Raw genomic sequence first — 25976 nt, 5'->3', positions numbered from 1 at the left:
TGTGCCCTGACTGGGGACCCAGGGAGGGGGGTTGCACGCACCCGACAGGGTCCATTTTAAGAAAAGGGCGGTGTCTCTGAGCCCCCAGGATGTAGGAGGACTTGGGGGCTGGCACCAGACGCGGAGAAGGGCTTGGAATTCGGGCCTGTCCTCCCTGGAGAGAGAGGGGATCAAGTGTGTGAGAAGGGATGGGGGGAGCTACGCCCACCCTGGAAAGGGGCGAGGTGTCTGAAAGGAAGGCGAGGTCTGTGTTCAGACAGACCAGGACTCTGATCCCCAGCCTGACGGAGCCTCCCTTTTCTCACAGACCTCTCAGGATGGTTCAGGTTTGAAGAGCTCATTTATCTAACGAACACTAGAGATCTACTCCGTGCCAGGCTCTGCTTGGCCCCAGAGATTGGGTGAGAGACAAGACGGACACGGCGGCGCCTTCCCTTCCGGGGCTTGTGTTGTGAGGAAAACAGTAGACAAGTGAGCAAATGGTAGGCAAGCCCGGTTGAGTTCGTATCATTACCCGTTTGCTGTGAGGCCAATAGAGGGACGGTGGGTGGGTTCGCTAATTCCAGTGGGCAGGTAAGAAGAACAAAGGGTATTCTAGGCAAGGGGGAAGGCCAGTACCAAAGCCCTAAGGAGGCCACCGTCTTGGCGGGCTCGGAAACCAAGATCAGTGTGGCTGCCGCAGAATGGGCCGTAGGAGGAAGGATGGGAGGCAAAGTCAGCAGGGTGCAGGTCACCCTCCCGCCCAGTAACCCTTGGTGAAGTGTTTAACTTCTACTCGTAAGTGTGATGGGGGCGTTTGAAGAGTTTTCGACAAGAAAGGGACAAGATAATTTACACTTTTAAAAATAATCGCTCTGGGGGCGCCTGGGTGGCTCAGTGGGTTGGGCCGCTGCCTTCGGCTCAGGTCATGATCTCGGGGTCCTGGGATCGAGTCCCACATCGGGCTCTCTGCTCGGCAAGGGGCCTGCTTCCCTTCCTCTCTCTCTGTGATCTCTTCCCTTCCTCTCTCCTACTGTGATCTCTCTGTCAAATAAATGAATAAACTCTTAAAAAAATAATAATAATAATAATCGCTCTGGCTGCTATGTGGAGAATAGACTAGGAGGCAAGTGTAGAAGCAGGAAGGCTATTTAGGAAGAAAGGTCTTGGACTAGGATGGCAGAAGGCAGGGGTGATGAAGCTCCTGGGACAGTCACAAAATGTGCAAGCTCAATAGGGAAGTCTTCCTCTCTCCCACTTAACCCCAAAGGACAATATCTACCACAAAGAAAGAACAAATACGCGTATTTGGCCCCAAGAGACCAGGCGGGGCTCAACAAGTTGACATAAATTATTTCATTGGACACCCACCCCAGCCCACCCCACCCCCAATCCTAGTTGGTGTAGGCCTCCCCTCTGTTACAGAGCTATTGGTGGGGTTTGGCCACTTCTCAAAAAAAACCTGTCCTTTTATTGGGCAGCACGACTTCACCTCTTGGCAGATCCCTACACAAACATTGTTTTCCCCCCTGAAGATATTAAACAAAAACAATGTTGAACATGGGGGCTGAAGATGAAGTTCTGTTGATGGAAAAGAGGGGAAGGCTGGTAAGTTTCATTCTGGGGCTCTCAGAATTGGCAAAATATCCAGTTCCTGACAGGCTTTATGGCCCCTGGGGACTTTGCAGGGACACATTTAGATGCGTGACCAGGGCCTCCCTTCTAACTGGTTTCCTCCCCTAGCTCTGTAGAGCAACCAGGCTCCCCATCCCTTCTCACCTCTGTGCCCAGCCTGTTGTCATGTGTCATTTTTTTTTTTATTTTCCCACCTAAATTTTTGAAGAAGGTGATCCAGACACAGGCTCTTTCTTCCCTTCAGTTTGTTTTCTGAGGGAGACCTGATTCAGCCAGCTATTCATCGTTGAGTAAGAGACTTCCTTCTTCCTCCTCTCACTCTTGCAAGATAAACTAGGGTTCACGCTAACATTGACACCTCAATTTGGTGGTGTAAGTGGGTGGTTGCTGGGAGGGGTGACCGGACCAAGAGTCATTCATGTGAGAGAGGGCCTCGAAACTTGCACTGTGTGACCTCCTCCCCCCGATAGGAATATGCTTCTGCTCCAGCAGCCCGAGGTCAGGAGTCTTAGGCTGCTCTTTTCTTCTATATTTTTCATAGTTGCCTACTATAGGGTTCCCGGCTCCCTTGGTTACTCAATAGCCATTGGCCAACCAGACTTATCTGGTTGCCTCTATTTACCTGGGCTTGGAAGATGACATTTCTGTGGTCAGGTTGTGCAAATCTGGAGAGACGATGTGTAAACAGGACATAGCTCCTTTCCCAAAGCCCAGAGCCCAGAAATAGCTCCTTGTGCTCCTGACCTATCCCCCACACCTGTGACAAGTGCCTACTGAGCAACTGAACAATAGGAAGATAGAAGTGCAACTAGTAATATCCCGATGGAGGTCAATTTGCTGGTGACAATAAACTGCAACCTTCCACCTGGACCAAAGACAGGACTGACCTCCAGCACTCCAACTCGTGGGGATTGGGAAGAGGCCTACGAGCAGGATGAACTATACCTTCCTTCCATGGAACAGTCCTTTCCCCCAAGCCAGCCTGGCCTGGCCTGATAGCTCTGAGTCAGTGGAGTTTCTCAGATTTTGTATTAAGGATGATCCTTGGTACTGAATCCATCTGGGTTGGACTCCTTGCTCCATGGGCTAGCTGTGGCCTCAGACAAGTTTCTACCATGGAGCTAAGAAATACTTTCCTTGCAGGGCTGACGTGATGGCAACATGCAAGTTCCTTCACCCAGCTTGGCCCTGCAAAGGAGTATGGGTAAGTACACATTTGCATTCATTTCACTTTTCCTATTCCCCACCCAACAGTCATCCTCCAATCCTGCCATTAATCTGTTCAAGAAAAGACTTCTCATCCATCTGCATTTTCCCTGCAGGAGTATGTCTGCTTGTGAGAATGGAAAGTAAATCCACAGTATGCAAAGGGGTGAGGAGGCTAATTAACAGGGGTTCAGAAATGCCAACAGAACTTCAGAAACCACCGCTGACCCTTCCGTATTAGCTCAGAGGACTGGTGGCCCATTGGCCTTTATCTCCTCGTCCTTCTACTCCTTACCTTTCCCTGAACAGCAGAGCCAATGATTCTCGGAAACAAAACCTAAGGTGGGAAAGAGGGGAGCCAGTCCGTGTTCTTCTGTAATCCAGTTCACCCCCAGCGGATTTCGATTTACCAGGAGCAGATTGCAGTAGTCGTACGTGTCTGCTTTCCTTCTAACCCCATTCCTCCCTGAATCAGGACACCACTCAGGCTTCCTGGGACAATAATAACAAATAGCAATGGCTAGCTCTTATCCAGTGCTTACTGTGTGCCATGCATCAGAGTAAACACTTGAAACAAATGAGCATGTCAGTTTTGCATGAGCCTCTGAAGACTCACTATTTTTGTTCCCATTCTTCAGATGAGGAAACTGAGGTACAGATGTTGTGTAGCTTGGCAGTGGCCTCCTAATCAGAATGTCATAGAATGGCAGGATTTGAATTCAGGCTGTCTCACTCCCATTTTTGGCCCTGCTACCAGCCTTCTGTGCCTTCATTTATCCCCCTCTGAGTGGTCCCACCCACCAGCTTGCTCTCTGTAGGTCCCCAAGGCTCTCTCTGTGGTCCTGATCACCACTTCACCTGGACCAGCATGCCCATGGGCTAATCTGATCAGCCATCCTGAGCTAATGGGGGAGAACTAGAGGGAACCTTCCCCACCACCACCCCATAACGCTCCCCCACCCTTGGACATTTTTCATTCCTACTTAGCATGGGTCCAAGTCCGAAGCAAAGCCATCTCATCCTAGAGATAGTCCTTGGTCTTGTCCTGGGCTTTATACCACTTTGGGGGTTTTTTTTGTTTGTTTGTTTGTTTTGCCTTTTTTTTTTTTTTAAGATTTTATCTATTTATGAGAGAGAGAGAGAGAGAGAGAGGAGTGAGTGACAGAACATGAGCAGAGGGAGGCAGAGGGAGAAGCAGATTCCCCACTGAGCGGGGCTCCATCCCAGGACCCCAGGATCATGACCTGAGCTGAAGGCAGACACTTAACCGACTGAGCCACCACCCAGGCATCCTTTTATATGACTTTATAACTCTCTTGGGACTCTTCTTTCTAATAAGAAGCTGTGTCTATACAGCTCTTTGTAATCTACAAAGAACTTTCTGATCTACCTGATCCACCTCCTAGGCTCCTTAACCACTTTCAGTGATCCGGGCGGCCCAGAGCATGGTGGTTTAGTGGCCGAGCTCTGGAACTCACAGCCAGCATCCCAGCTCTGCCATTTGCTAGCTGTGGGAGGTGGGATGAGCTGCATATTAACTTCTCCATATCTGTTTCCTCATCTGCGAAATGGGCATAATAACAGGGCCTCTCCTGTCTGGCTGTTGTGAGAGTTGAAGGATATAAACACACTCACACAGGGCCTGGGAACCCAATAACTGTTGCCTATTGTTCTTTCAGTGGTTCTTCCTCCAAACTCTATGGGAATAAACAAAGCAAGTCGGTTCTTGTCCTCAGTAAAAAAAATGAGTTGAAACCAGATAATCTCTCAGCTCCGATTCTACATGAATCACATTTATTTATGGACACATCCTAGCTCTTCTATACTGTGACAACCTTGCCAAGGCCCAGCCTTTCCCGGAGGGCCTTGTATACCATGGGCTGTGCTGCAGGTCAATGTTAGCACATAACGACAGTCCCCGCCTCATCCAGGCATGGGGACACACGGATGAGAAGTTCCTGAATAGCATTTAGCGTCATGCCTGGCACTAAGTGAGCTGCTAATAAATCATAGTTATTGTTGTTGACTCATCTTACAGTGAGGCTTCCAAACGTGGTTGTTAAATGCAAACTCAAGAGCCACACTGCTTGGGTTCATCCTGGTACTGATCCTGTGAGGCCTTGGGCAAGTGAGTCAACCCACCCAGCTGCAGTTTCCCCATATCTAAGATGGACATGATGATCACAGCAAGTGCCCAGTAAGGTGACTGCATAGATCAAATGAGTTAATAATAAGAAAGGCCCCTAGAACTGTGCCTGTTGTGTGCCTGGTGCATGTGAGTGCTTTTGTCATCATTTATAGATGTTGAGAACCAGGCTCTTAGACACTGAGTGATGGTTCCAAGCAGCAGTGGAGTTGGGATCCAAATCTAACCAAGTCTGCCTAATTCCAGAGCCTCAATCCTAGTATTAGGATAGGTTGCTGCCTCCAGAGGACCTATATACATTTCCTTAACAGTGGAGATGTCAGGAGCACTAGACAGTGAATTGGCACCAGAAGCTCGGGGTGAGGGAGACCACAAGATGCTCTCAAATCCTCCCACAGAAAAAGCAGATTTTTCCTCACCTGCATCCAGCCAGATGGCTTCAGCATTCCTTTGGGGCCACAGCCCAGAAGCCTATAACCATGGCGCCACCCACACCTGCCCTCTAGCCTGGAATCTGCAGCAAAACCCTCATTATGCACTTTGATGTCACACTCAAAACTGAGCCCCAGCTCTTCAAGCCAGACAGGCCCCAGCCTTGGGGCTTTTTCCATTTCTGAGGCATGATTGAGCCCAGGAGACAAGACCAGACAGCCTCCTTCGGAGGAAGGAGGCCTGGATGGTGCATGGAGGAGAAAAACAAACAGGAGTGAGAGACAGGCGGCAGGGGGAGGGAAGCAGGAGGAATCAGAGGGAGCGGGCCTGCTGCAGAGCCGCACAAAACATAGCCCGCCCACTGACCAATTTTTCTTCCTTGCAGTCAAATTTATTGATTTAAACATGAATCCAACTGTGGTTCTCGATTTCCAGAAAAACACTAATATCATTACACATTTATGTAGCATAATATGATTGTCAAAGCACTTTCACACAAATAACCTTAATTTTGAGTTGCTTTTTAAAATAATTTGCTTCTCAAGATGCCTGGGTGGCTCAGATGGTTAAGCGCCTGCCTTTCACTCAGATCATGATCTCCAAGTCCTGGGATCAAGCCCCACATGAAGCCCACATGGAGCCCCCAAAACAGGCTCCCAGCTCTGTGGGGAGTCTTCTTCCCCCTTCCCCCCAACTTGTGCACACATGCTCTCTCTCTCAGATGAAGAAATAAAATCTTAAAAAATAACAAAAACAACTAAAAAATAAAATTATTTGCTTCTTTTATTACAAAGCATCATATGCTTATTGAGAAATACAAGGGCAAATTTATTAACGTGAATTTAAAAATTTCTAATATATATATGTATCATACCACTAGCAATAACATTTTCAGAAAATTTCCAACTAGTTTTTTTTCTAAGCCTATATACATGTATATAATTCATTAAACAGAATTGGAGGCACCTCACAGAGTTTTGCATTTTTTTCCACCAACATAAAATCACCAACATTTCTTTTTTTAAGATGTTATTTATTTGACAGAGAGAAAGAGCACAAGAAAGCGGAGAGGCAGGCAGAGGGAGCCTGATGTGAGTCTCCATCCCAGGACCACAGGATCATGACCCAAGTGGAACGCAGACATTTAACCAACGGAGCCACCTAGGCACGCCAAATCATGGGCATCTTTTAATGTCACAAAATATTCTGCTCTGATGATTCATAATGACAGCATTTATCAGTATAGATGTGCCACAATTTCTGCAATTACTGGACATTCAAAATGTTTACAAAACTGCAACGATTATAAATAATACTGCCACGAACATCTTTTCAATTGCATTTTTGTCTGTACATCTGATTACATCTAATAATAATTAATTTCTAGTAATGGATTTGCTTGCTCAAAGGATTTGAATGTTTTTGAGCACATAGAACCAAAGTTAATCTCCAGAAACATATTTAGTTTACACTCCCACAGGCAACGTGTGAGAGTACATCTCTCAGTCTTGTTTTGAGCCAGTCAGACACTGAGTTAGGTGACAAGTTTCTCACATTACAGTTGAGGAAAACTGGATGAAATGTTTAAGTAACTAGTGGGGCCTTCATGTAGCTGAGACCCAAATTCTGGTCTCCTGGATTTGGCACCAGGGCCCTTCCCACTCTGCCTTCTTGACAAGGAGAGCTCTGAACAAGTTTTCCTGAGTAATGGAGTTACATAACAGTTTATTTTCTCATCAATAATGAAAATATTTTTTTAAAATCTTCCATCTCTTGACTTTATTTGTGCCAGGGACTCCTTTGGCAATCTAGTTAAGCCTACCAACCCCTTCTCCGAATAATGCATTTATATGCATATGTTAATTAAAATAACAAAGGAAACCAGTGATCTTAAAATATAAAAGCGCAATGATGAAGGCACCTGAGTGGCTCAGTCAGTTAAGCGTCTGCCTTTGGCTAAGGTCATGATCCCAGAGTCTTGGGATCAGCTTCACATCATTCATTGGGCTCCCTGCTCAGTGGGAAGTCAGCTTCTCCCCTTCCCCTCTCCACTCCTGTGCATGCTCCTTCTCTCTCACCTGCAAAAGTAAACAAGTAAAATCTTAAAAAAAAAAAAAAAAAAAAGTGATGATATGATAAAGTATCTGCTCCTTTAAAAAGGCATTAAGAGCAAGGTCTAGTACTACATGTTGGAGAGGCAGTCCACATGGGTCCTGATTGTCCCTGTACACTTTTGCTGAGTGTGCCAGACTGCACGGCTTCTCCATTGCTTGAAACTGAGCAGCATCAGTAGCTAAACACGTAGGCAACCAGACTAGCTTATATGCTGCTTGCCTACATTTATTGCTTGCTCAAAAATACACCAGCCCTGAGCCCTAAATTCCTGTCTTCTAACAAAATCTGCTACCTGTGTCCTTGTGATCTGCCCCACCCCTCACCTACCATCCCTGTGGAAATAGAAATCAGGGAAACTGCACAAATACATTGATACTCTGACTACCCCTTTTTGCTGTGAATAATAAAGTCTGTCATCTCGGACTCGGGAGTTCTGTGTCTTCTCTCATGATCCATGAAACTGGCAAGCTGACTTGTTAGCTTGCAGGTTGGGTAAAATCTCAGAGCCTTCACAGCTCTGACCTTGCATTAATTTTAAAATAGTGGTGAGCATAAATGATATTTTGAGATAGATATGATAGATCTAATATCTAATAATTTTTATTGGTGACCAGTGGTCATAATTTTTAGGGGTGACATGGCTACAGTCACTGTGGTTTTGCTTATATTCCTAGTTGAAGGAAATGTTCAATTTCAGTTATAAGTTTAGGAAAACAAATATCAGGTTTTTTTCTCATTTGAATTCACAGATCTTGTCTGCTCTCAACTCCCCAAAAGAACACCCGTGAAACCTGTTAATCAAGCAACATAATTCTATTAGATATTTACTGCAGCAAGGGAGAATAACACCTTGATAGAGATTGGTAGTGTCTCAGAAAGGAGATTTCAGGAAAGGACATATATAGGATTTGGGGGTATGGGCGCAAGTGGTTTGAAGTGGTTTTCCAAAGCAAAAAATTGATGGGGATTGGGCAGTCTGGGAAAAGTAAGACAGTTTAGGACTCATAGACTCAGAGAAGCAAGGGTCCTGAAACAAGTCTTGATAAATAAACTTTGTCATAATGGTTAGTTCTTTGCCTCTGTGTGTGGTCAGTGGTCTTGATAGCAGTCATCTGTCATGTCCAGATGAGCAAACTATTTGCCCAGATAAATTAATTTCTTGAGCTAGCAATTAATCTATTTATCTTCCTAGGCAAGAATTTTCTGGAACAGTTGTGTCATGTTGATATGGGTGGTGTCAGTTCTTACTCAACAAGACCAGCTTCTTAGCCCGAAATCCCCTTTCTCAAAAAAAATGGAGGCCTGCATACTTTTGCCTACTTTTGCCATCTATCCCTTCCATACTGTGAGTTTACCAGGGGTAAAGGCTAAATCTTCTCCTCCCAGATGTTGGGTTAGTTTGTTTTCTACATATTTATATTCAAAATGTATAATATATGCTATTTGTAATATTTGCCTTTGTTGATATTGCCTGCTTTAAAAAAAAACAAACCTTAATATTATATCATAATTTCCCATCATATTACACAATCTTTTTTTTTAAGATTTTATTTATTTATTTTGCAGAGAGAGAAATAGTGAGAGAGGGAGCACAAGCAAGAGGAGAGGGAGAGGGGAAACAGGCTCCTCACCAAGCAGGGAGCCCGACGTGGGGCTTGATCCCAGGACCCTGGGATCATGAAATAAGCCGAAGGCAGACGCTTAACAACTGAGCCATTCAGGCAACCCCCATATTACACAATTTTATAAAAACCATTCCAGTGGATTTGTTATAGAATATTGGGTTGTCGAAAAAATATCCTTCACTAGATTCCAAGAAGTAGAATTACTAAGATAAAATTTTGAAAACTGTTTAGAACCTTGATCAACAATTACCAATTGCTTTCTTAAATAATTTTACCAATTTACATACCTTCTAGCCCAGCGCGAGGGCCCTGTTTCACCAAACTCTTCGTAACACTGGATATTAATATTTTTATTTGCTAACTTGATAGTATAACTAATATCTCATTGGTATATGGATATATATTTGCTTGAGTCCTAAAAATGTTGGATTTTTTCATATATTTGTTTCCTATTTTATTTACTTTTTGAAATTATGCATTGTTTTCCTTTCTTTTTGAAATTGGAACTCAGATGCCAAGAATTCATAAATAACACTCCTTGGTCCATAATTTATTGTTGTTACAGGTTGGTACAAAGGCTCTCTCAAAATTTTTCCTTTTTTCTTCCCTGATATATATATATATATATATATGTATTGCATATATATATATATATATATATGTATATATATATATATGCAAAAGAAATGATACAAAAGAGTAACTACTGTGTGATTCCATTATGTGAAGTTCAAAAGAAAACAAAACTTATCTTTGATGATAGATCTTAGAAGAGAGGTTACCTTTTGCAGGGGTTATTTATTGTCTGGCAGAAGACAGGAAGTTTCTAGCATTTTACAAATGTTTTATTCTTGACTTGGATGATGATTACATGGAGACACTCATTTCTAAAATCGGTTGAGTTTAATGCTTATGTGCTTTACTGAAGTGTTTACCCAAAAAGCTGCAATAAAAGATCTTTTTTCATTCATGGGAAATATTTACTTAATGAGGAGGTACTGAGTTACTTGCTTTTTCATATATATGTAATACTTGAATAATTTTTCTTTTACTTTTTAAATTTTTTTAAAAGACTTTATTTATTTATTTGACAGAGAGAGACATAGCGAAGAGAGGAAACATAAGCAGGGGGACAAGAGGGAGAAGCAGGCTTCCCTCGGAGCTGGGAGCCTGATGGGGGGCTTGATCCCAGGACCCTGGGATCATGGCCTGAGCTGAAGGCAATCCCTTAACAACTGAGCCACCCAGGTGTCTCTAATTTTTTTTTTTTAAATACCCTCCTATTAGGACACCTGGCTGGCTCAACTGGTAGAGCGTGTAACTCTTGATTTCCAGGTTGTGAGTTCCAGCTCCATGTTGGGCAGAGAGATTAGTTAAAAACAAAAACAAAAACAAAAAACCTTCTATTGACCCTCCTAGCTATTCTTTTTCCTTTTTGCTCCTTTTTTTTAACATTAAAATTGCTACAAAGAGCTATTTGTACCTATTTTTCCTAATTACTCTCTTTTCATTCTCTTTCAAATAAACTCTTTTGTTTGGAAAAATTCCAGCATGAACAAAAGTACAGAGAATTGTAGGGTATGCATCACACAGATTCAGCAGTCATCAGCTCATAGTCAGTCTTGGTTCATCCGCACTCCATCCCACACACACTCCCACTGTGTTATTCTGAAGCAAATCTCTGACGTCGTATCATTTTATCAATAATTATTTTAGTAGATCTTTAAAAGATAAGATTTTTTAACCTATCCATGACGCCACAAAGCTACAAAACAATATCCTAATATCTAAAATGTTATGATAAAAGAGCCTAATACCATAGTACCTTCAAATTGACAATGATTCCTTAATATAATTAAATATCAAATTGGGGTTCAAATTCCCAATCGTCTTACAAATAATAACACATATTTTTTGTTTGAATCAGAATATAAAGAGGCCTATATGTTACATTTGGCTGCTATGAACCTTAAATTTACCTTTTTTAAAGATTGTATTTATTTATTTGAGAGAAAGAGCACAAGCAGCAGGAGCAGAAGGCCAAGGGAGAGGGAGAAACAGACTCCCCACTGAGCAAGGAGCCCAACACAAGACTTGATCCCAGGACTCTGGGATCATGACCTGAGTCCAAGACAGCCACCTAACTGACCGAGCCACCCAGGCACCCCACCTTGAATTTATTTTAAAGACTCCTCCTCCCTCCTCCTTTTTTTTTTTTCCTTTTCATTTATTTATTGAAGAAACTGGGTCGCTTGAGTTTCCTACAGTCTGGATTTTGCTGATCCCATCCCCTTGATATATTGCTCAACAGGTGTTCTTACCCTGATTTCTTCTGTAACTTGGTAGTTGGCAATTAACCCTGGTGACTTGATCAGATTCAAGTTTAGATGTCAGGGAAGTATAGTTCAGAGACAGTGTAATGATCGCCTGTCGGGGGCCACAGGATATCTAGCTGTCTCTTTCTTACTTTGTCTCTCTTTTGTGATCATTGGTGATCACTGTCCACCACTCTTTTCAGTGGTTGCATCATTCCTTCTCCACTTAACAACGAGAATATTTGTAGAAAGAGAAAATTCCTTCCATCAGCTATCTGGCTATCCTGATATACGATATAAAGTGTTGACGTAGCAAAGATAGGTCACGCTCGACTCCTGCCTTTTGTTTTCATTTGCTTTTTTTCAAACCAGTAAATTATTTCCCTAGCATCCTCCAGAAATGAACTTTGAAAATTTGGGAGTATTTGTGGTATCCTTCCAAACTCGTGGGTCTCAACATATTGTACATGTTTCCACTCATTCTTACTGACAGAAATTCTATTTCTAATCTACTGTATTGCCAAAGATCGTTGACTGAAAACATACGGCATTAGGTTGTTATAAAATCGTTTAACCTCTATGGACAGCAGATTGGTAATCTTGAACAAATTATAAAGTGTACATTCCCTTTGACCCATTTACCTTTAAGAATGTATCCTACAGATACACTCACATGTGTGCAAAGTGGTTGTATACAAAGATATTAATTGCAATCTTGATTATTTTAGCCAAAAATTGGAAAGAGGTATTTGTAAACCCCTGTTCATAGCAGCATTATTCAATAGCCAAAAGGGGGAAGTAACACAAATCTTCCTTGATGGGTGAATGGATAAAGAACATGGTATACACATACAGTGGAAAATTAGTCAGTCTTAACAAGGAAGGATATTCTGACCCATGCCACAACATGCATGATCCTTAAGAACATTATACTAACTGAATTAAACTATAGCAAAAAGAAAAATGTTACAGAGTTTCAGCCAAGCTCATAGAAACAGAAAGCAGAATGGTGGTTGCCAGGACTAGTGGGAGAAAGAAATGGAAGGTCGGTGTTTCATGGGTATAGAGTTCCGGTTTTGCACGGTGAAAAATTCTGGAGACTGGTTGCACCTTGCTCATTTGGGCAGCACATACACTAAAATCTGAGACTGGTCACACAGCAATATAAATATACTTAATGTGACTGAGCCGCACAGTTGAAATGGTGAAGATGGTACATCTTATGTGGCGTGTATTATATACCACAATTACAAATTAAAAATTTTTCAACCGTTTGAAAATGTCAGGAACAGGGCATCTGGGTGGCTCAGTGGGTTAAGCCGCTGCCTTCGGCTCGGGTCATGATCTCAGGGTCCTGGGATCAAGTCCCGCATCGGGCTCTCTGCTCAGCAGGGAGCCTGCTTCCCTTCCTCTCTCTCTGCCTGCCTCTCCGCCTACTTGTGACCTCTCTCTGTCAAATAAATAAATAAAATCTTAAAAAAAAAAAAAACAAAAAGAAAAGGAAATGTCAGGAACAACTTAAGATTTTCATTATTAGCATGAATTTTTACCATTCTCTGTAATGTGTAATGCCAGTTTTAAATGCAGATATCACTAGTATTTAGCCACAGGCGGAATCATAGAAATTCCACAATTTTCGTGGTTTGGCCTGTCTCCAAGGAGTGCCTAGAGCTGCGGAGAAGAGACAAACACAAGAAAGATTGAGGATGGTTGGAAGGAGGAAGACCCGCCCATCTCTCCCCAAGCTCAAAGCCCGACCAGGGCACGCTTTCTTTTTCAGCTCAGACGGGCGTGCTGGTGGGTTGTGGCTCCTTCCAGCCGCTGACGCCGGTGCCGCGCCCTGGCCGAGTCGGGAGACAGTCCGGCCAGGTGTCTTACCTTCCCAAGGACCCACTGCCTCCACCAGGCAGACAGGCAACTCCCAGCGGGACCGTCACCTCCGCGCGGCGCCACTCACGCTCCGCCTCTGGATCTGAATAGACGAGAGCAGCGCCAAGAATACCGCAGCACCCCGTCCTGACCATCCCCACGAGGGCCCCCAGGACCCTTCCCCGGGCCGAAGGTGGAGACCTTAGCCATGAGGTTGGCTCCGGAGGCAGGGATCGCAAGCATCCAGAGTAGTAACATCCAGAGCAGTGCTGTCCAATGGAATTAGTAATATGAATCACATATGTAAGCCGTGCAGTATGTAATTTTAAAATTTCTAGTAATTTTTAAATTTCTAAGAAACTGAAAAGAAACAGATGATATTAATTTTAATAGTATATTTTATTTAACTTAAAGTATCTAAAATAGTATCATTTCAATAGGTAATTAATACGAATAATTATTAACATATTTACCTTTTTTTTTTCATACTAAGTCTTCAAAATCCAAGATGTATTGGGGCACATCTCACTGCAAGCACTCAGTGCCACATGTGGCTTAGTGGCTAATGTATTGGGCCAGCAAGGCAGGTTTAGAGAATGAAGAGAGAAGTGGGTGACTGGGGTCCTGTTGCCACTTGCTGTCCTAACACTGGCTGCTGAAACAAGTCTCTGCCAACCTCAGGCAAGCACATCACATGAAAAAGCTATTGGGCATCATGATTTCTGTGAGTAATTTTGATGACTATTGTTTCGCTATTTTAACGATTGTTACCAAGACTTAAATATTCCTGTATATATGATTACCAGGTCATGCAGATGTTTATTGAAGCATAGTTCTAATGCTAGTGCTGAAAAACAATAGACCCAGATCCATAAACACAGAAGAGGACGTGTCAGTTGCCACGAGGGAGACCAAGTAATAAACCCCATGCCCCATGCTGTTCTTTTAGGAACCACCACCTTGGGAAACAGAAAAACTGAGAAATAAAAATCAACATTCCAGCAGATACACTTTTAAGTTTGCAAAATGGTTCCATAGCCAGGCCAAAAGAAAGGCAAAAAAAAAAAAAAAAAAAAAAAAAAAGCCTGGCCCCCTGGCTTCGAAATCCTAGCCAGAGTAAGGCGCATCTGAGCTGCCCCACTGCACGTGTGAACACTCAGAATTCCCCGGCAGGCTCCTGGCCACTAGAACGCAGCCATTACGTACGCAGCATCTCCCCTCTCATCAGCCTTTTCCTTTTAGGAATGACTTTACTGACGGACTAGCCTGTCATGTAGTGGTGAAGGAGAGTAACTACAGGCTGCTCTATAAAAAGCTTAATGCCTTGATACATCAAAAAAAATTTTTTTAAATATGTAGCTTTATCATATGCGTAATCAACCTCAAACAAAATATTGTTTAGTTTACTTGCTGGAGCTTTACAATAAGTGTGGTATCGTGACAGTGCCATTTTCTGCAACCTACCTTTTTCAGGTTTATAAAAAATTTATATGGAAAATATTTGTTTTATTTTATATTTGAAAATATAAATGTTCTAATTATATTCGACCAGGTTATGTGTGTAGCTGTAGTACATTCACTAGCTGAATGTGTAGGCTTTTTATTTATACGTTCTTCTCTCAATGGACATTCGGTAGCCTCCAATTTTTTGCTATTTTGCTGTTGTAAACAGTCCTGCGACGAATATTCTTACACACGCACAAGGATTTCTCCGTAATCTATTCTAGTTCAGTTTTAAGAAATATTGCAAAGTGTCTTTCAGTTATACCAATTCGTGATTCTAATAATTTCAATGATCTGATTTGTAGATTCGTTTATTGTTTTCTATGTACACAGTTACACTAGCTGCAGCCAGTAACAGTATTGTTTCCTTCATTCTCCTTCTATCTGTGCTAAGCTTGCCCTATGGAGCAGACACCTTTATCTTGTTCTGCTCTTAAAGGAATAGCGACTTTCAATGATTCACCGTTAAGAAGGTTGACTACTGGGGGTGCCTGGGTGGCTCAGCTAGTTAAGCAGCTACCTTCAGCTCAGGTCATGAGCCCAGCGTCCTGGGATCGAGTCCCACAAAGGGCTCCTTGCTCAGCAGGGAGCCTGCTTCTCTCTGTCTCTGTCTGCATGTGCTCGCTCCCTCTCTCTCTGACAAATAAATAAATAAAATCTTTAAAAAAAAAAAAAAAGAATGTGGACTACTGAAGGCTTTTTTTAAAAAGATAACCCTTTAATGTTAGGAAGTTTCATTTTATTCCTGCTTTACTAAGGGCTTTTTTCATGATTGGATGTTGACTTTTACTGAATGCTTTTACTACTTCTGTTGAGATAATCATATAACTTCTCCTTTAACCCACTTATGTGAAGAGTTAACGTTACCGGGTTTTATGTTGAATCATCCTAGTTTTTCTGGAATAAATCCAGCTTAGTCATGATAAATTGTCTTTATCATACACTGTTAGACTTGATTTGCTAATATTTTGTTTAAAGCATTTCCATCTATGTTCATGAGGGATTCTGGTCTGTTACTTTCTCGCAGAGTCTTGGCTCATTCTATTTCAAGGTTGTACTAATCTCATATGAGTTGGGGAGTATTGCTTCTTTTGATATTCTTTATAAGAGTTGGTATAAAATTAGAGGTGTTCGGGTGGCTCAGTTGGTTCAGTGTTAAGTATCCGACTCTTGATTTTGACTTAGGTCATGGTCTCAGGGCTGTGGGATCCAGCCCTGCTCCCAGCTCCATGCTCAGCAGGAGGTCTGCTTGAGATTCTCTCCCTCCACCCTCTCCTACCCCGCATGCACTCTAGCTCACTCTCTCTCCCTAAAATAAATAAATCTTAAAAATAAAGTAAAATAAAATAAAATTAATTTATCCTATGAAAACCTGGTAGGAATTGCCTAAAAACCAGTGAAGCTTAATTTTTTTTTTAAGCCACTGATTCAATTTCTGTAATACTATTGAAAACTCGGGCTTTTTTGTTATCTCTTTGACAAACTATATTTTTCTAGAAACGTTTCCCTTTAAGTTTTTAAATTCGCTGATGTAATGTTATCCGTGGTATGTTCACCCTATCTTTTTAATCCCTTCAGTATTTGCAGCTTTCTTCTCTTCTTTATCTCTATTATTCATGCATGCTATTACCCTCTTTCTTAATGACTCTTACCAGAGGGTCTATTTTATCTGGTGTCGGCTTTTTGGTCATCTCTATTGCACATTTGTTGCCCGTGGCATTAGTTTATGCTCTCATCTTTACCTCTTCCGTATGCTCTGAGTTTCTGGTGGGGTTTTTCTTCCCTTTTTATTCCTTCCTTTCCCTCCACTCTGCTTTCCTCTAGCTCATTAATTTTCAGTCTTTTTTTTTCCTAGTATAAGCATCTAAAGCTATAAATTTCCCTATAATTACCATTTTTGCTGCATCCACTAGTTTTGTTATGTAGAATTCTTATCACATCATGTAACAGTCTCTATACAGTGTTCAGTTTTTATTATGAGTTCTTACTTGACTCATAAATTATTTAGAAGTGTACTTTCTAATTAATTTCCAAAACTTGGGGAGGGTATCATTTTTCTTTCTGTTTCAGATTTCTAATTTAATTGCATAACATAGATCTATGGCCATAGGTCATAAAAAGTGGTTTATGTAAACCATATTATTTGAAATTTATTGAAACTAGCTTTATGACCTTTTATATGGTCAGTTTTTAGAAATGTTCATGTGTACTTGAAAATAATGTCTATTCCTTGATGAATGGATGCAGAATAATTTGTAAACATCCAGTAAATCAGGCTGGTTGGCTCTATTATTTAAAATTTTTCTTGAGGGTGGCTCAGTGGGTTAAAGCCTCTGCCTTCAGCTCAGGTCATGATCCCAGGGTTCTGGGATCAAGCCCCGCATTGGGTTCTCTGCTCAGCAGGGAGCCTGCTTCCCCAACTCCCTGCCTGCCTCCCTGCCTACTTGTGATCTCTCTTTCTGTCAAATAAATAAATAAAACCTTTTAAAAAATAAAAAAAAAATCTTTCTTAACCTACCAATAATTGAAAGCATTGTACTGATAAAATATACACCCCCTATATTGGATTAGTCAATTTTTTCTATAGTTCTATAAATTTTTATTTTATATGTTTGAATGCTATTTCAGAAGGTACTTACAACTTTAGAACTATGGTATCTTCTTGATGAATTAAACCTTTTATCATGATAATGATAAGAGCCCTAATAATACATTTTGCTTTGTAGTGTAGTCTGTCTCATATCTATATAATTACACCAGCTCTTTTTTAGTTAGCATGTCGCTGGTATATCTTCTTTCATCATTTTATTTTCATCCTTTCCGTATCCTTTTATTTTAGGTGTGTCTCAGGTTTTTGTCTATTTATTTATTTATTCATTTATTTTTCTTTTCATGAGCTCTATGCCCAATGTGGGGCTTGAACTAATGACCCTGAGATCAAGAGTTGCATGCTCCACTGACTGAGCCAGACAGGTGCCCTGATCCAGATGCTTTTTAAAAGAAAATAATTCCAACTCTGAGCACTCCCATAAAGTCAGTGGAGTATTTTTGATGCTGCTGCTGGCAAGAGAAAAAAAAAAAACTGAGAAAGAAGTGATTCAAACTCGTGGCTGTATCCCAGAGACCTTGGGGGATCTGACAAAGGCTATAATTACCGAAAAAATATAATCCTCAAATCATGTTGGGTACAGTTTCAGGTGGTTCAAAGACCCCTGATGCCCATTTGCTCACCCTAGCTAGCCATGGGGAGTAAGAATGTGACCAAAGAGAAATAAGGTCTCATTTAATATCTCAGCCCAACTTTTATAAAGAAGACAAAGCCAATGGGATTTTTTCCCCAATGCTTTTCTAAAGACAAATAAAAGCATCTCTTATTAAATGTTCACTGTTCACCATTTTTAGCATATTAGCTTTAAATTATATCAAAGATCTAGTTAGGTTTTTCATGTTGCATAAAAAAATGTGCAGGGTGATAGGCCCCTTTGTGTAATTAATGCCTACACTGTCTTTAGGCTTATTTTGCAAAGACTGAGCACAGTTTCACTAATAAGTTATTATAAGAGTTTCTACTTGTAATAACTTTGCTTATAGGAATGAGATTTTCGTCACTTCATTTATGCCAACACCTTAACCAGGAACAAGCTCCCAACTCAAATAATTCCCTTATGGGGAAAACAGTTTTATGCGATGGTCAGCTTTTTAGGAATGCCCCAAGTGAAAAGCTGGATTGTCTTGTTTCATGCACATTGGTCTTGCCCCCACTCCCATCCCCTGGCTACCATTCAGGGCCCCCAGGAAAGAAATGGCATAGCAGAAAGACCTGGGAGTCCGCTCTGACTTCTGCCAGGAAGCCTCAGGCAGATTAATTCCCATCTCCAAATTTTCATTTAATCATCTGTCCAGGAACAATGACAATATCCACAGAGTGCTTAGGCAAGGACAGTAAGGTTGCAAGAAACATTGACTCCCTGCACACTATCCTGGTGTGGCTTAACAAATGTTTATTGACTGTAACTGATAACTGGTTCTGGTTAATTGTCTTGCTAGGAAAAGGGATCTGGCTTTGTCTGCTGGGTCCATTTAGAATTATGTCTTGCCTATTGTTCAATGGGGGATCCTGTAGCCAAACAAATGAATAGTTAATTGAAAGCCAGGCAACTAGGGCTTTTTGCTTTGGGTGGAAACTTAATTCCCAGACAATCCATACATTATGTATAAACTGCCTTGACCCGCTTCTGTGCTTGGCACTCAGGCCAGTGCCCAGCACAGCAAGATCATAGAAGGGTAGGGGGGACAAGGGTGAGGGTAGGGGTCAGTGACCCAGTTTAGAGCTTTCCTCTCACTCTGCAGGGATGAAGAAACTCCCAGCCATCGGGGATGAACACAAACTTGATTCATCATGAGGATATGCGATGGTCACCTCTGCTACAGTCCGGAAGGTAATCTTGCTGATCCTACTGCCAGGCAGAGTGCAACTACTTCCAGAAACGCTGTGTGGTTTCTAATAAGGTGAAATATACACTCACTGTATGACCCAGCAATCCCATTTACCCAAGAGGTACTTATCTACGAGAAATGAACATTTGTCCACACAAGGACTTGTAGGTGAATGTTCTAGCAGCTTTATCATAATAGCCCCAAACTGGAAACAGCTCAGATGTCCTTCAACTGGAGCATGAATTACAAATGGGTTCATCTAAGCAGAATTCTGCTCTGTAATAAAAAGAACTGGACTCTTGATATATAAAACAACACAAACGCCTCTCAAAAGCGTCATACTGAGTGAAAGAATCCAGTTGGAAAAAGCTAGATGATTTGTATTTATATGGAATTTAAGAAAAAGCAAAACTACAATGGTGTGAAGAAGTTCAGCAGTTGGGCTGGGGAAAGTGGGAGGGAGTGACTAAAAGGGGCACAGGGGAATTTTCTGAGGTGATATGATTATTCTATAACATGACTGTGGTGGTGGTTATGTGAAAATAGACACTTCTGTCTTACTGAATTGTGCTTAAAATTAAAGAATTTCATTGTGTATAAATCGTACCTCAATGAAGCTGACTTTTTAAAAAAAAAATTATGTAACTTGCAGCTGTCATGTTTGTCTCTCAGTAAAACCTAAGACTCACGAAGCTTACTGGAGTTTGATCTCAGACTCATTTTTCAAGCAGGTCAATGGGCCACCAAAGAATTCCCTGGGACCTCGTTCTGACCCTGTGGCAGCAAAGGCTGCTGCAGGCTTCTAGAACCAAGCTTACATGGTGTTTTCTGCTTCAGAAGTCCACAGGTTTAAAGCCCAGAAAGGAATTTGGGTCAGTCCTATGATGTGGAACCACCTGGTGTGGCTCAAGGGGACCCCAAAGTCCTTCAGATGACCCCTGGGGGATGGGGCTGAAGGAGAGAGATTGAATTCTCAAGCAGATTCCCCGCTAAGTGGGGAGCTCGATACGGGCCTTGATCTCACAACCCTGAGATGATGACTTGAGCTGAAATCAAGTCAGGCTTCACCGACTGAGCCATGGAGGCCCCGCTGATCTAGTCAGCGCTTCCTGCGGAGTAAGCATCACCTTCCCAGAGCTTCCCACCCAGGAGACATATTTCTTGCCACCAGGATGATGAGCACGACTTGTCCATCTTCTACCGCCTTCGTGGAGCCTCCCAAGGACCTTGCAAGGCAGCTGTTATCATTGTCCGCGTTTTGTAGGTGGAAGAAACCAAGACTCGGAAAGCTTGGGTCACTGTTGCAGGATCACACAGCCCTGAATCAACCCAGAAGGGCCAGATCCTGCCTAAGTCTTGTCTCTTCAAAGCCCTCACTTTCGGCAGCAAGCTGTCCACCCGCTGAAGGGCTCTCCTACTTTTAAAGGATCAGGCCTCTGGAGATACTTTAAGAAGCTAAGTTTTTCTGAAGACTAACAGCTCTGGGTCTCTGCCACACTCCCATAGGTGGTTACATTTCAGAGTCCTACAACACAGAGTTCAGGATAATAATTCTTCAACCGCTTTTAGAAGCAGGTATTATTACTCATTGCTGGCTATGACCGTGGGAAAGACTCCCTCAGGCCTGCATGGCCCATCCCATTGGTTCATGTGGGGGATTCTGAACTCCACAGGGCCCCAAAGGAAGGGCTATACCACTGACAGGCTGTGTGGTCTTGGCCAGGTGACTTGGCTTCTTTGTGCCTGAGTTTCCTCATCTGTCAATGAGAGAAAAGTTATTCCTACCCCTTAGGGCAGTTGTGAGGATTAAACGAAATCCTATACATAAAGCCCTTGGGGTACATGGGTGGCTCAGGTCAGGGAGTCAGGGTCCTGAGATCCAGCCTGCTCAGCAGGGAATCTGCTTCTGCCCCTCCCCTCCCGCCTCCCTCTCCCACCTCCCACTCTTGCTGTCTCTCAAATTAATAAATAAGATTTTGTTTATTTATTTGACAGAGATCACAAGTAGGCAGAGAGGCAGACAGAGAGAGAGGGAGAAGCAGGCCCCCTCCTGAGCAGAGAGCCTGATATGGGGCTCAATTCCCCGGACCCTGAGATCGTGACCTAGGCCGAAGGCAGAGGCTTAACCCACTGAGCCACCCAGGTGCCCCATAAATAAATAAATAAAATCATAAAAAATAAAAAAATCTTCAAAAGTCTTGAGACCAGGACATAGCACACAATAATTGTGCAATAAATGTTAGTTAGAACTGAAAGAAAAGAACCCTGAATTCCTTTCTGGGCTTTGAAACTACGGACTCCTGAAGCAGAAAACCCCACATAAGCTCTGGTTCTAGAGGCCTCCAACAGCCTTTCCCACCACAGGCTCAGAAAAAGGTCCCTGGGAATTCTTTTGAGGCCCACTGACCTGACTGAAAAAGAAGTCTAAAATCAAACCAAAGTAAACTTCACTAGTGCTCATTTCAGCGCTAAGGATATGACATCAGGACTGTGGCAGGCGGCTGGGGCCCTCTTAGCTTCTTCCAGCTCTCAGTAACAGATGGGGGTGGGGGTGAGGGGGCTGGCTGAGCCCAATTCACCTGTAGGCTGCACCGGGGGAGGCAGGCTTCTGGACAAGGTTTGAGTTTATAGCCACACATAGATTGTTAAGGAGTTGGAAAAGAGCGCAGAATCTGGCTTGGAGATTTTGTTCAAAGGTGCAAGCCCAAGGCAGTGAACTTTCCCCTTTTTCTTCCCCTACCCGTCAGGTCAGAGAGGGAGCAGCCCTGGTTAGGTACCACCTAACCTACCTAACCTAACCTCACTGGCCTCACTGGCTGGCCCAGGGTAAGCTCCTGCCTCAAGCCAGACCAACCAGAATCCCTCCCTGATGATTTAGAATTGTGCCCAGAAGACTCTGGGCTCATTCTGCTCATCACCCTGGAAGAGAGGTGTACTTGGAAGCTGCTGGCTGAGGCCATTTGCTGTCATGCTCCCTAGGATGCAGGGAAGGCCAGGCTTCAGGGAGACAGAAAGATGGAACAGAAACGGGGTTGGAGGAAAGTGACTTTCTGAGTCCTCCAAACCCAGGCGCTGGGTTTCATCTCTTCTCCAAGACCCAGCTGTATCCTTGTGCTTCGATTTCTTAAGATGTCCCTGTATCCCTATTCTATACAATCCCCCTTGGTCATTAACCTGTCCCCAGTTATTTATAGCAGTCTCAGTCCCAAGAATCTTCATGAAGGCAACCTGAGGCAAGCGCCTCTTTCTGTCTCCTTCCCCTCGGTGTGACTTCTGGTCACCCTCCCAGCTTCCTGGAGGGCAACTTCAGCCCAGACAAGGGTGCCCCCCCAGGCAATACCAGTGGACAGGGGAGGCCAGTCTCCAGCTCCTTCTGTGGCCCCTCCCTCTCCCCCCAGGCCTGTCCCCTACTCTTCTCTGGAGCCTGTCCTCGTGCAGCCTTCCAAACACACCTCATCCCTGGTTCCTGCCTGCAGAGGTCCTCGGACCAGCTGTTTCGTGACTACCTTTTTTCCCTGTCCCAGTTCCTCTTTGTCTGCCCCTGTGGCTGTGTGTGTCATACCTCCCAGGTGGTGGCTACAGTGTAATGGGGCTTTCAAAGTCTCCCTGGCAGCCAGTGTGGGGAGATGCTTGGGAAAAAGAAACACTTTCAGAAGTTCTTAAATGGATTTGAAAGGAAGAGTGCCGGCTTCAGAGTGAAGAGACCGGATTCTGGTCTGGCCTCACTTCTAACTTGCTGTGTGACTTTAAGTTTCAGTTGCTTCGGCTGCTGAGTGACAGAAATAGATGAGATCAAAGGCTTGCCAGGGAGCCCTAGTCGAGGTGCCTGGGTCATCACCTTGGAAACCGTATAGAGGGAAAAGGGATGGCCCCATGGGGCCCCATTTCTCTTCACTCAGAGTGGCCCCACTTGTATCTGCTTTCTACTCTGAGCATCCTTGCCAGATGCTGCCTTAGCCCAGGTTCCCTAGAAGCAGAGCTCAAGGCAGAGTGTGTGAGCCGCCACTTGGTGAGGGAGTGCAGTGCCAGGGAAGCTGCAGTGAGGAAAAGGGGTGAGACAGATGAGGACAGAGAGATTTGCTGAGGTGGCCACCATGAGCATCAATGATGCTAGATGCCCCCCCCCCCCCCCACCAAATGTCCATGCAATTTGAGAGGACATGAAGATAATGTTCTTAAGGAGCTCTGGTGGGACAGGAAAGAGAGGGACTGATAATCCCACAGGGCGGGGGGTTGGGGGGGCCACGGTATTCGTCATGTTCATTCGGACAGGCCTGGCCCCTGCTGCTAGCCTGGGCTCCCCTCCATTCAGGGCGCAGCTGCAGGCTCCAGATGGGAGGTAGATTTGTTAGTATTTAAGGGATTGGAGGATTAAATGGGCCAGAGAAGCTTCCTCCACACAGCCTCATCCTCTAATGGCTGGAAGCCCAACCCTGGTGTTATTAATTTGATATTACATCATAGGCACTTCATGCCCCTTCCTTTGAAGCCCAGAAGGCTTGCAAAACCAGCAGAGAATAAGAGATTGGGGTCAGAGTCAGATGCCTCAATCCTTCTTCTTGGCATATACATAGAGCAATCTGTAGAAGGAAGAGCAGACTGTCCCAAACCAAATCTGGGATCCAGTCTGAGCATTGTTGGCTGACCTTGGGGATGCTATTTCAGTCAGGATACTGGCTTTCTCTGCTGCAAAATAGGGACATCGGAGCAAATGAAAGAAAAAAAGCTATAAAGCCAGTGTGCCCTTTTGTGGGGCTGGGATGGGCACCAGGATGTGCAGCCTGTGGGCTGCTGTGCACCATGGGGGGGGGGGTGCCAATGGAAAATGACCCCAAGACAGGCCCTAGTCACAGCCAAGATAGGACATGAGCTCTGATCAAAATGAGAAGGAATAAAACTCTGTAAAAGTCTGCCATAGGAATGCACAGGCAAGAAAATGGAATGGAAATGGGCTCAAATCCATCATCTCGCTCAGGAAACATCAGGTTCAAGGTCAGACTATGGTAAAGAACAAACCCACCAGCGTGAGGCTCTGTGCCAAGCACTCCATCTCCATGACGTCATGAAATCATCACAGCCCTAGTGCAGTAGATGCAACAGGCTTCTCCTTGTCACAGATGAGGAAACTGAGGCTGGGAGGGGTTGAGCAATTTACCCGAGTGTCACAGCTAGTTAGGACCAATATCAGGATTGAAACCCAGGCAGTCTGCTTCCTGATTGTTCTCGGGCTTTGCCCTTTATTCTTTCCCCAAGCAGCCTCTTAGAGTCAAATTACCATCTGTATTCCCAATTCACGATTCACGAGTCAGTCTGCCCTGTTCCTAGGTCTGGCCTAAGCTTCAGATCCGTGGGCCCAACAGCCTTCCTGACCCACCTCAAGTATTCTTCCAAGGAAGAATTCTCATTTATCCTAAACTTGCTTTAATCTACTTCCCAGAGGACGCCTCCACCACCCACCCAGCTATAGAACCTAGCCAGAGCCTGAGCTTTTCTCTCCTCACCCCTGACACCCAAGGTACCACCATGGTACCCTCCATACACCTGAGGTCATCAACTTTCTCCTTGCTGCCGTGGCTGCTAGCAGTGCAGGACCCTCACTAGAACAAATGCATGTCATGTGCTCCACCTGGGGGTCTCTGGTCCTGCCTCTTCTCATCTACCCCACACTAAAATGCAAATACGATGGTGCTACTTCCCTACCCCAGAACTCTTGAACTGCTTCCAGTTGTTCCTAGGACAGAGGTCCTCTTCATCTGAACCCTTTCCCAGGCCACCTCCCGTTGCCCTTCCTCCTGCACTCTGCTGCTCTGGCTGAAATTTTCTTTCCTCCAGACAACAGCTTCTCTCTAGATGCTAAGCCTCCTGCCTGGCTGCTCCCTCTGCCTGGAACACTTTGCTACACTCCCTGTGTTCCCTCCACGGCTGCTCAGACTTCATTGTCAGCTCAGAAGTCCAAAGTCACAACTGGGATGTTGGTCTTCCAGAAGCCGGGTCTGATTCCACCCTCTCCAAGTCTATATTCACACCTCAGTACTATTCTCACCACACCCTTTACCAATGCCCCCTTCCCGCCACCAGTGTAGGCCTTACTAGAGCTGGGTTTGTCATTCTTGTCGGCAGGGTGAGCTGCTCACAGCAGGGAGTTAATATATATTTGGAAGGGAGAGGGAGCAAGTGACTTTTCCAAAGCCACAAAGTCCAGGAGAGTGACAAATCCATAAGTAGAATCTGCATCAATCCACTCCAGGTCACCCCAACTTGTTAAGAATTCGCGGCTCCTCTCTGCCCTACCCTCTAATCCCGCCCATTATTTAATTCCTAGCGTCAAGTGCCATAGAGGTGTCATTTTATGAAGCGACATCTTCCATCTGAAAAAGGAAAGCGCGTAGCGCAGGGTGGGAGGACATAATTCCGCCCCCCCCCCCGCCCCCCGCCCCTGTCCTCAAGGACAAGGGAAATCCAGCCTTAGCCTCTGGATCAAGCGAGTCTTACCCCAGGTCCCTATGCCTACCCCTAACCCCGCTCCACCAGTATCCCGGCCTCAGCCAGCCAAGGCCAAGATTCTCTCCCAGACGTCATCGGCGACCCCAGGAACGCCCAGCCCCCACAGGGCCACACTACAAGCGTCGCGCGCGCAGGGCGGGGCCCCGCTCCCCGCCGGGAACGCCACCACTAGGAAGTCCCTTGAAGCCCTGGCAGGGCGCGCTCCGCCTC

The 25976-nt window shown here is 44.2% G+C and overlaps 1 long non-coding RNA gene across 2 annotated transcripts; it reads left to right on the top strand.

Moving 5' to 3' along the window:
- The first annotated feature begins 80 nt into the window (after window positions 1–80).
- Window positions 81–19905, top strand: LOC132029211 (uncharacterized). Of its 2 annotated transcripts, XR_009407743.1 has the most exons (6): window positions 81–482; window positions 1461–1587; window positions 2758–2818; window positions 13234–13637; window positions 13816–14046; window positions 19176–19905. It is a non-coding gene; the product is annotated as an uncharacterized LOC132029211 (long non-coding RNA). The 2 variants fall into 2 exon arrangements; XR_009407744.1 differs by lacking the exon at window positions 1461–1587.
- Window positions 19906–25976: the final 6071 nt, after the last annotated feature.

Source organism: Mustela nigripes, chromosome 13 (genome assembly GCF_022355385.1).
Source record: "Mustela nigripes isolate SB6536 chromosome 13, MUSNIG.SB6536, whole genome shotgun sequence".
In the NCBI taxonomy this organism is placed as follows: domain Eukaryota; kingdom Metazoa; phylum Chordata; class Mammalia; order Carnivora; family Mustelidae; genus Mustela; species Mustela nigripes.
The sequence above is the reverse complement of the archived record's forward strand: the minus strand, read 5'-3'. Positions and strand labels throughout refer to the sequence as shown.